Source organism: Octodon degus, unplaced genomic scaffold (assembly GCF_000260255.1).
Source record: "Octodon degus isolate 3935 unplaced genomic scaffold, OctDeg1.0 scaffold00103, whole genome shotgun sequence".
Lineage (NCBI taxonomy): Eukaryota > Metazoa > Chordata > Mammalia > Rodentia > Octodontidae > Octodon > Octodon degus.
Genome location: NW_004524679.1, coordinates 6,548,616 through 6,559,925, shown reverse-complemented (window position 1 = coordinate 6,559,925; position 11,310 = coordinate 6,548,616). Strand labels below are relative to the sequence as shown.

The 11,310-nt window shown below is 33.6% G+C and overlaps 2 pseudogenes; both read right to left on the bottom strand.

Annotated features, from left to right (window-relative positions):
- Positions 1-7,320: 7,320 nt before the first annotated feature.
- LOC101592339 lies at positions 7,321-8,897 on the bottom strand (annotated as a pseudogene).
- Positions 8,898-8,966: 69 nt separating this feature from the next.
- On the bottom strand, positions 8,967-9,667 carry LOC105743160 (annotated as a pseudogene).
- Between the last annotated feature and the right edge of the window lie 1,643 nt (positions 9,668-11,310).

The window sequence follows — 11,310 nt, the reverse complement described above, 5'->3', positions numbered from 1 at the left end:
TGAAATAAAGAAACAACTGCGGAAAGGTATAGAGGAACTCAGACCGGAAATAAAAAAAAGGAATCCCTGAATAAATAACATCTGCAGTAAAGAATCAAATGCAGGAACATATGGAGGAAACCCAATGCCCACCCAGAACAAGTGCAGAGGGCACTAGCTCAGCTGAAATATATCAATTAATAGCGTCAAAAAGAAATAAGCAACAGCAGAAAGGTATAGAAGAACTCAGAGTGGAATTAATTTCTGATATAACTTAGGCTACAAATTGACAATGATTTTAGCTTCAAAGGTGAAGTTTACCTGCTGTGAAAGCATTTCTTTGATTTCCAATTTCTTGTTAAACTAAATAAAAATTTTGGGTGAGAACACAAAGACATTTATTTTTGTTATGAATTAAAAACAATCTTTTGGATCTGACATTTATCACACAATTTCAGTGATGGCCTCAGTAGCTAAATATTGCCTGACCTTTTAAGTTGCTAGCAGAGAAACTCAACTCTCACCTGACAGTAAACTGAATACGTTTTTTGTCAGCAACAGCAATCTGATCACTTATCTCATTATTGCATTGGCTTATGTTCCCCACCAGATGAAACATAGCAGGAACTAAATCAACATTTAGGAAACATCCATCCACAAGAAATGGGAAATTAATATTAATCATATATGAAACTATTAAAGTTGATAAATGGAAACTGCCACTATGGTAACTTTAACATAATGAGAATTATGTTAAACTGGGCATCAGTCAATACTTTGCTCATGGGAACTCAGTATGTTTAATTATCTTTCTAAAGAACTTCAACAAAAAATTTTGAAGAAAGATCATTTACATGCTATTATATTTATTCCTTTTGACAGAATTTATAAACATATACAAACATATATAAACAAATATAATAAAAGCAACAAGCTGCATATTTTTAGAATTAAGCAAGGTAAATAAATTATATCTAAAAATTTTTAAAAGGATGAACTTAAATTTGCACTTTTAAATGAATAATGCATTAGAACATCAAGGTTTATAGAGATCAATCTATGTTTACACATTAACCTTATAATTTTAATAAATTCAATAATTCACAGCTCTTGCCTTAATTTGTGATGTTGCATTTCTGTGCTAACAGGAAATATCTTTCAAACTTCAACAAAAAAGGAAAATTTATGGCATAGGTAATGTTAAGATTTTCTGTTCACTTGTTATAAAGGATGATGGAGGCTATTTTTGCATCATTTACTCAACTCTGTTCTTTTTCATGATGGAATGTGTTGTAGCCCTGGTGGTAGCATTCTTAAACAAGTTTAGGTTAGTTATAAATTTACTGAATTCTAATAAAGTTTTTAATATGACTATCAAAACAGAAAGGGGGATATAAATGAAGGACAATTTTGTAGTGAAAAAAACTATATATATATATATATATATATATATATATGTATATATATAAAATAGGATGTAAAACTTTCTCTTAGTTTAATTAGAAGAAATATTTGTACTAATATTGTTTTTACAAGATATCATATCTGCATTTCTACACTGAAGGACTACTACAAAGACAACAATATGCAATATATTAATTAGTGTAACTGTCCTACTAACCTGTTCTTTAAACTGTCTCATTGCTTTCTTTCTCATTAAAATTAATAAAAATTGTTAAAAATATGACTATCATGGGTTATATGACAAAATGATAGTGTGTGGCTTGCAGTTTTACCAGCGTCCTCTATTTTTTCCTTGTGTAATTCCTAGTAACATCTGTAAAGTCAATGCACTTTAAGAAAACTCACAGTAAATCAAGATAAACAATGCTCTTTTACATGAGCCGTATTACTGATAATGCATCATTTGTAAAATAAAAGTGTTATTGTGTTTTTACAGCATATCGTTGTGGAAAACTTCTGATATTAACGTAATGGACAAGAAGTTCAGCATATACATCTCAAATTTGAAATGTTCTTGTTTTCCAAATTTAATAACTGTTTCCCAAATCTTTTTAAATTTTCAACCCTTAATATTTTTATCCCATTGTAATACATGTTACAATGTTCTACCTTTCTCCCTTCCTAGTTTGGACAAACTACTTCATGTCTTCACCACTATATACACCAGCTAGCTGTTACAGATTTCTTAATTGTATTCTAAATCATTTTTCTAATTTCTTTCTTTCTTTTTATTTTTTTTTAGAACCGGGGATTGAACTCAGGCCCTTGCATTTGCCAGGGAAGCACTTATTCCACTGAGCCATCTCCCTGGCCCCCTAAATCATTCTATACAAAACTGATCTGGGAATTTTGCTGAAATATCTAAAGTGATATTTTTTTGTTTTAGAACTTTTTAATGCTTTATGAACTGCATATAACATATATGCTAAATGCATTAATGTACCAATAGGACTAATATAATTTCTTTTTCTCTAATAATTTCTTAAATGACACTTCCTCTATACCTGGGATATTTACCATAGTCTAAGAATTGTATGTTTTGGTGATAAAAAAATACTATTGAACACTATTGCCAAGTATGGTTTTAAATGAAGTTTCTCAATTACTTATTTCTTCCTTTTATTTCCATACCGCTTATTTTATTAGTACATGTTGGCTATACATGAAATTTGAGTTCATCATGAGGAGTTTGTATATTACATAACACAAGTGGTTTCTCTCTTTTAAGCATAGTATTTGACCCTAAGATCCTTGAAACATCTTAAGTAGTAATGTAGTTCTTGCCACTATGTTTGAATAAGCTCCACTGTATTGAGGAGGTTTCCATCTAATCTGTTGTAGCTGTTGCGTTCTTCAAAAAAACCCAATACCTTTTATTTTGTATAATCATACAGCTTATCTTTAATAGTTACTGCAAAGTACATTTTGGGGCTAGCATTAGAAAGCCTATTACAACTATTTCAAATACTGTTTACCGTGTAAGATAAATTAAGTCTCATCAATAATTTTCATTTCTTCTATAATCCACAGAGATCGCCATAGTTAACACTGATACCTTGACTTCATCTGAAAAACATTAGTTATTGTGTAAATATTACATTTTAGGAGATATAAAGTTTTTTAGAAATTCCTTTAGAAAGAAGTTCACTTGACTTGAATGCATAACTCCCTATAGATAAGATTGTAAACTAGAAGCATTGCATTCATTTGATGAACAGAAAAATCAAGTTTTTTTTGTTATTATATGTTTGCAATATATGAAAGTTAAACTCATCTTAGGGAGTGGAGTACATGCATGTAATATGCATAGTTTCTTCCCTCTCTCACACATCTACTTCCCTAGCTCTATAAATCCCCTTTGCCTTATTCAGTCTTGTAATTATTATGATGATTACATATACATAAGACATAATGTTTAGATTTATTGAAACTACCAGGCACCTGTACCTGACATATTTTAATAATACGTCCCTTTCTTCTTTCCTTCTCCCCTTAATTTCCTGGTCACTGCCCTATTTTCAAGAGATCTATTGCCTTGTCTCCTATCAATCCTTTATTATTCTCCCTGTATCTTAACATACTGAAATGATAACTATCACATGGTATTTAAACTTTCAAGACAGATTTCACTCAACAGTATACTGTCCACATGCATCTGTTTTCTATTTTCCTAAAAAGTCTCAAATTTATTCTTTTATTAGATAAGTAGTGTTCCATTATGTATATATAACATATCTCCTTTATCCACTATTGATAAATATACCAGCTTCTTTCTAATGGGAATTAGCTATTATGAATTCTGGTGCTATAAACATTGGTATGAATTTATTTCTGTAATATGATGTTTTTTAGCTCTTTTAGGAAGACACTTTAAGGGAATCATTGGGTCAAATGGAATTTCTAGCTTTTAGTATTTGAGAAATTTCCATACTGATATCCATAATGTTTGTATTATTTTATATTTCCACCAACAAAGCAAGAGTTTTACATTTTCACCCCATCCATACTAGCATTTTTTTTCTTTTGGATGATTGCCATTATTTCTCTTGTAAGATAGAATGCTAGTGTTGTTTTAATTTGCATGTCTCTACTTAATTTAAATTTTTTCATACATTTTCTGGCCATTTATACATCTTTTGAAAAGTGTTGGTTTATTTTAATTGCCCATTTCTTAAGTGGGTTCTGTAGGTGCCCTAGTTTTTGAATTATTTATAAATATTTGATATTAGTCCTCTATGTGAGAAATATCTAGCAAAATATTTTCCCATTCTGTATGTTGTCTCTTCATGCTACTAACTTATTCCTTTGAAGCTAAGAAGATTTTTCATTATATGTAATACTATTTGATTGTTGGTCTTCGTTCTTTTACAATAGCATTTGTGCTTAAAAATATTTCCTATGCACAATGTTTCAAATATTTTATCTCATTTGTATTCCAGTTGGTTGAGTGATTCTCTCAATGTTTGATACTTGATCCATTTTTATTTTGGTTGAGCACACTGTAAGACATAAGGGTCTTGCTTTAATCTTCTACAAACAGATATCCTGTATTCCAAGCACTATTTGTTTCATGAGCTGTCTTTAATCTAATGTATGCTATTGGTCCTTTTATCAAATATCAAAAAGCTGAATGTGTCTATGCATATGTCCATATATTCTGCTCTGTTTCATTTTTTAAGTCTATATTTGTGCCAGTACTTGCTCTTTTTATTACCATCACATTGTACTATTGCTTGAAGGTTTGTATTGTGATGTCTTCTGCTTTTCCCTTGCTGTTGAAGCGTGCCTTTGTATTTCTGAGTCTCTTCTGGTTTTATTTAAATTTTAGAATTGGTTACTCTAGAGCTGTGAAATATACTGCTGGTATAATGATTGGAATTGTATGCAATCTGAGTTACTGTTCTTTGGTTATGGCCATTTAGACAAAATAAGCTTGCCTGTTCAGAAGCAGAGGACATCTTTACATTTGGTGATGCCATCTTCAATCTCTCTTTTCAAAGTATTACAGTATTCTTTGTAGAGGTCCTATATTTACTCAGATACGCTAAATCCTACATATTTCATTTTCTTGATGCTACCATGAATGGTATTGTTCTCATAATTTCTTCCTCATTGAATTCATTGTTGATACTCACAAATACTATTGATTACTGTATATAGATTTGTATCCTCCTATATTACTTAAGTTGGTTATTAATTCCAAGTGATTTTTTGTGAAGTACTTTGGGTCTGTTATGGAGAGTATCATGTTTTCTGCAAATGGTGATTATCTGCATTCTTAATTTCCTATATGTATACCTTTTCTTTCTCTTGCCTGATCTGCTAAATATTTTGAGTGCTATACTGAATGGATGTTCTGATACACAGCATCATTTTATTGTTCTAAATTTCGCAGGGAATAACTTAGTTTTCAATTTGATATGAAGTATTACATTATTTTATTTATAATAATCATATGAAGTATGATTACTATTTTACATAAATATCTTATATTAAGTTTAGCTATTCCCTTTCTATAAACCTTTTCTTCAGAATTTTTATCATGAAAAGGTGTTGGAGTTTCTGAAAAACATTTTGTGTTTGTCTAATGATACAATCTTTTGGTTTTTTTCTCCTTGCTTCTGTTTATATGGCACATTTCATTTATTGATTTGTGTATGTTCAAGCACCCTTCCATGTCTCAGATAAAGCCAACATGAATATGTTGTATGAACTTTTTTTTTTTGGTGTCAGGGACCGAACTCAGGACCTTGCATTGCTAGGAAGGCACTTATGCTGCTGCGCTATCTCTCATGTCCCTGTTGCATGAACTTTGGATGATATGTTGCATTCTATTTGTGACAGTCTTGTTGAGGAGTTTCAGTTCTATTTTTATAAAAAACAGATTGGTATGTAGATTCATAAAACTACTTTGTTTTGTTTTGCTCTTTACTTGGGACTTTATTTGGTTTTGGTATGAAAAAGATACACTCTGTTTCTTTTCAACTTATTTGGAGAGATTGAGGAATATTGGTGATATAAAAACTTTTTCATCACTGTCTCAGTTTTATTGCTTTTTATTATATTGCTCATCATTTTTATCTTGTTGGATTAGCTTTGGAAATTTGTATGAGTTCAGGAATCTCTCTATTGCTTCAAAATTTTACAATTGGTTGGAATAAATTTTTTATACTATTATCTTCTAGATTTTGACAATGATATGATTTTGCCTTTTTCATTTCTTATCGCAATAATGTGTATTTTCCTTATTATATATTGCTAAGGCTTTGATGTAGTTTAGGGTTTTCTAAGGAAACAACACAATACAAGACACATATTTTATATGATCATTTTATGCTAGTCATGCAAAGAATCATATATTAAGAGAGTGCAAGAAATCTGTCCTCATACTAAAGATCAAAGAATCTACCTGAAGGCCTGGATTCCATGGTAACATCTTGCATGAGGCCAGCTGAAGTTCTAGAACCCATAAGAGTGCCTGCCACAAGTGCAGCTGAAGGCCTAGAGTGAATGACAATGTCTTATGCAGGCCTGTGTTATGGATCTGTGCTAGAACAGACCCAGGATCTGTGGTAGAAGCTAGAGAGTCTGTAGTAGTGGGAAATAGGATGTTTCAATGTGTTCCAGAGTTATCAGTGTGTTCTATGGGTATCTTTTTATTAACTCTCACAAATTATTTACTATCTTCATTTATTTCTTCTGTGACTCAGTTGTTGCTCAGGAGCATACAATTAATTTTGCATGTGCTCCTAAATTTATGTGATTTCTTCTGTTACACATTTATATTTTCAAAACTGTGAGATAACAAATGAGCATAGTGTAAAGTTGTCAGTGACATTTGTTTGTGAAACAATTGAAATGGAATATGTTGGTTTTGTTATTATTGAGCTATGTGATACAAGGAAAATGACCTCAGTATTTAAGAAATATTTTCTTCTTTTATTTGAGATAGGGTCTGTGAGGTTCAGGCTAGTCACAAACTCATGGCAATCCTATAGTCTCAGAATTCTGAATTTTTTTTTATTTTTTTCAAAGATTTAATGAATGCAAGATGCCTTGTAGCCAAGTTCCATGAAATGTGATTAGGCATATGGAGAATGTAATCCCACTGAATCAAATGTAAGTATTATGAGACACCTAAAAGTCTTATCTATATAGTTGCTATCACGTAGACAGTTTGATAAATAAGGATATCTCTTATGCTTTATCTACCTTAGATTATATACTTTAAATATAGATGTCACACATAAAGAATATCTTGTTTAAGAGTGCTAAGTATCACTTTTTGCTATAGACCTTATTCCCCACAATTCATATGGGAAGGCCCAGCCTTTGGTATAAATAACTTATTTCTGTGACAGTTTTTAAAGGATTCCACTAATGTTCACCATCATTTGTGTTTTCTTTCAGTAGAGGGGTGGCTAGAGCCTCTGTACTCTCAGTAAGTGCTTTAGATTGATGGATAAACACACTAAATTTAACACCTTCATTGTTTGCAGCGCTGACAAAACCACTATTGGCAGGCATTGTTATAACTTGTGAGGTGTCTCCTATCCCAAAAATAGTTAATGAATGGCTGTTAATTTTTGAACTGGCCACTAGTCTCAAGGCACACTTGGAAAGCTGGCCTGGTACTACACTGATTTGCTTAATTAGAAGAGTAGCTCTCTCTCTCTCACACACACAGACACCCCAGGTCCACCTAAGGTATCTAGAATAGACTGAAAATCCTTGACAGCAGATTCCCAAGCAAACAACTCCTTGTCCTTCAGAAATGCCTCTAACTGAGGTAAAACCTGCTGTTTCCTCTCTTGTTCTGCTTGTTCTGTGAGGAACTTTTCTTTGAAGATAAAGTGGCAACCTCCATAGCTGAGTGCAAACACAAGTGATGAGGATAGTAATGTCCAGATTGACTCTTTTACATACATAAACCTTAATCTCTGCTTGGAATTGCAACACTTGCTACAATATTTTCTGTCTATTCTGCTCACATGAAAAAGTTCCAGATCCTCAACATCTGATTCACTCTCACTCAGCTTTAGACCTTCAGGGTGATCAAGCAGAATTCAGTGTTACTATGTCTCCCCTCCCCAGTATACCCATTTCTTTCTTTTCTTTTCTTTCTTTTTTTGTGTGTTTAGGTCAAGGTGTATAGGATGTACATAATCTCCCTGCATAGGTCGGACTTCTAGTGGTCCTCCTCTGTAAAGAGGAGGCTGTAAAGCCTCCCAAGTGCTGGGATTACAGACGCACATCACCACGTGCAGTCTCAATCACCATCTCAGCACACCCCAGGGGCAGGGCTGCCAAGGCAGGCCCAGGGATTGAACTCCTGGCCCCTGTGTCTGCCTAAGCAGGCACTTTAATCCTCTGAGTTATTTGGCTGGCCTTCTACATTTCTTTGAGATCCTCAGCCATGAGGTTGGAGACACTGTTGTAAAATGCAAAAATGATGTGGTGGTTGCTATACTGCACCAGCTGCTGGTGACTGTCCTGGAGGAAGTCTTAAGCCTGCTCAGTGATGCTTTTGTCACCATACTGAATTGCCCAGCCAGATGTTATGTAGTGCTTAAGCCTTCTGACCAATGGTTTTCACCCAAGTGTGGCCACCATTTGCAACAATGTCCACCACAAGGGTCTGCTTTTCTCCCAAGGTATGTGTGTAAATGAAGACACGAAGAACACTAATCACTTATTCCAGGTTGTTTGAGGATTCTGCGATGGCTCTCAAATGTGTTAGATTTGTGCTTTTCCAATGAGATTCTTTAACTACTACTTTCCCAGCTTCTACTTTCTGTAAAAATTTGAATTCTGCCTTCCATTTGCTGCAAAGCTTTGCACCCCCTTCTATGCCTCTTGTTCTTGATCAAGAAAGTGACTGCTCTCTTGATCATTTCTTTGGTTATGGCAATTCATTCACAGATCATGGAGTGTGCAGACATGCTGACAGCACTATTCCTTTCTTTAAACATGTTTAAGTAGACCGATTATCTGAAATTTAAGGTCACTCAATCACTTCATTATTATGCAATGGCAGCCAGGTAGTCCTTAATTTCAGCCAGAGTGAGCCTCCTGAAGCCAGCTTCATTGTAGATGCCAACCTCTATGTTGTCTTCTGTCATTCGCCCTTCAAAGCTCTCCTTTAGGGTTAATATGGCTGTGTGAATGGCATCTTCAAGCTCCTCATCTTCAGTATATCTTTTCTCAAGGAGAGTTTTCCCATTCATATAGTTTTTTCCCATGGCTGTGGCCTTCCAGGCAAAGTAAGCTCCAGATGGGTCTGACTTAAATAAATGGCCGTCCCTCATTACTACCACAAATAAGTATAGAAACACCAAATAGATGACCACCACTCAACTGGGTGTATTCCCGATCACAGAAGCTACTGTGTACCACCTGGGATGTAGGGGTGGGTTCCTGGTAAACAAGGTAGTACTGCTGGGCAAGTTTGCAAGCTCTGTACACAATCAGTCTGTAACCTGGGCCTATGTACAAAAAACTGTACAACAAACCTATGTGCTTGGTAATGGGCTATACTTGCGTACACTTCACTCATTGTACAGAATGGACTTGTTTCCTCTACTTTCTAATACCACACTATTTGAAGCTTTAATTCCCACCAAAGGGGTTCCTTCACCTACAGCTGCCAATGTGTATTTAATCTGGAGAAGTTTACCAGATGGGTGAAGGTTGTCAGCAAACATCTGTAATCACATTCCACCATCATTACTCAGAGAGGCCAAGCACATCTGCACACATGCTCACTACTGTCCGTTTATTAGCATTCTGAATGTTAAGATTACAGGCATGTGACACCATGCTCACTTTATTTTTCTATATTTAAAGATACAGATCTAAACTGAATGTGGTGGCACATGATTGTAATCTCAGCACTTGAAAAGCTGACTTGAGGCAGGATGACTGCTATCAGTGCCATGCCATCCTGTACTATATAGTAAGTTCAAATCCAGTTTGCATCACTTCTCAGCATTTCAGATAAGATAAAAGCCAGCATACATTACATGGTGAGATCATTTCTCAAAGAATAAAAATAAATAAATAAGATAAATAAGATCTACATTAAATAATCTATGACTTTGATCATTATCAAAGTTATATTTCCAGTTTAATGCAGATAGCAATCATGGGGTGCTTTTGAATCTCATACATTTACTTCAACAAGTAAAATGTATAATGGACAATAAATGCTTTGTGGACAAGTATATGATATCTTTTGGATAAAGTATCATGTGTTGCAGATATATTAAGATATTTCACAATGATTCTATTAGTATTCATTTAATGTTTTATGTTCAGCAGTAATTCTTGAATAAAGATAGATGCTCCAGTATTTGATGCACAAATATTGATGAACATTATGTCTTGTCATTGGATTGTATCATTAACTAAATATACTGACCAACTTGGTCTCTTAATCAGATTTAGCTTGATGTTTTCATTTTCTGCACTTAAAATTGTGATTCCTGCTTGTTTTCAGGTTCCTAGTGAGATAGGAAACTAGAGTGTGTCAAAAATTGCCGCAGGATGTAGGACTAACTTGTTAATCACAAGATCTCAGAATACTTTTGCCAAACAGTTCACAAAGTCCTATGTGGGGACTTCTAAGAACTCAAGCATTGTTTCAATAGGATAGTCCAGACCTGATATCAGCCTAGAGAGTGGGATCCAAGTTGTACCATTTAGGACCTGTATGAAGAAATTCTCCTGAGTTTCATCAAAATTTTAACAGTGAAAACAACACAGACAAGAACTTGCTAATGTGACTTTCTTCATGGTAGCCAGTCTTGGTATCTGTAGGATGTCCTTTTATAATTTTATCTCCTTTTTCTTAGATCAAGCACACTCTGAAAATCTAGTTACTCCCTCAATCTTCAGTTTACATTTCTCATGTAACCATCACCACTGCTTTGTTCACTTTTTTGTTTCAGATGATAAAAGCCAGGAATCTAAGTATATAAGGAAAAGCAAAAAATATACAATCCAGTAATGTCTAATTGGTAAGATTCTTTCAAAACAGTTATGTGATAGCATTTTTACATTAAATACTGATCTCCACGATTTGAGTTTTGGTATATTAATATCTTTTGGATTAGGTGAACATTTTTTTTCTTTTTTTACTGGATCATTTTTGTTGTTTTATTCTTATTAATTTTATTGAGAAAGAAATAGCAATGGGGTAGATTCAAAACAAGTTATTAGGACAGTTACAATAATTAATATATTGCAGATTGTTATTTTCCTAGTAGTTATTTATACTAAAAAATGCAGATATGATATCTTGTCTAAACACTATTAGAATAAATCCTTCTTCTCACTGAAGTAAGAAAAAATAGATGTATATCTATC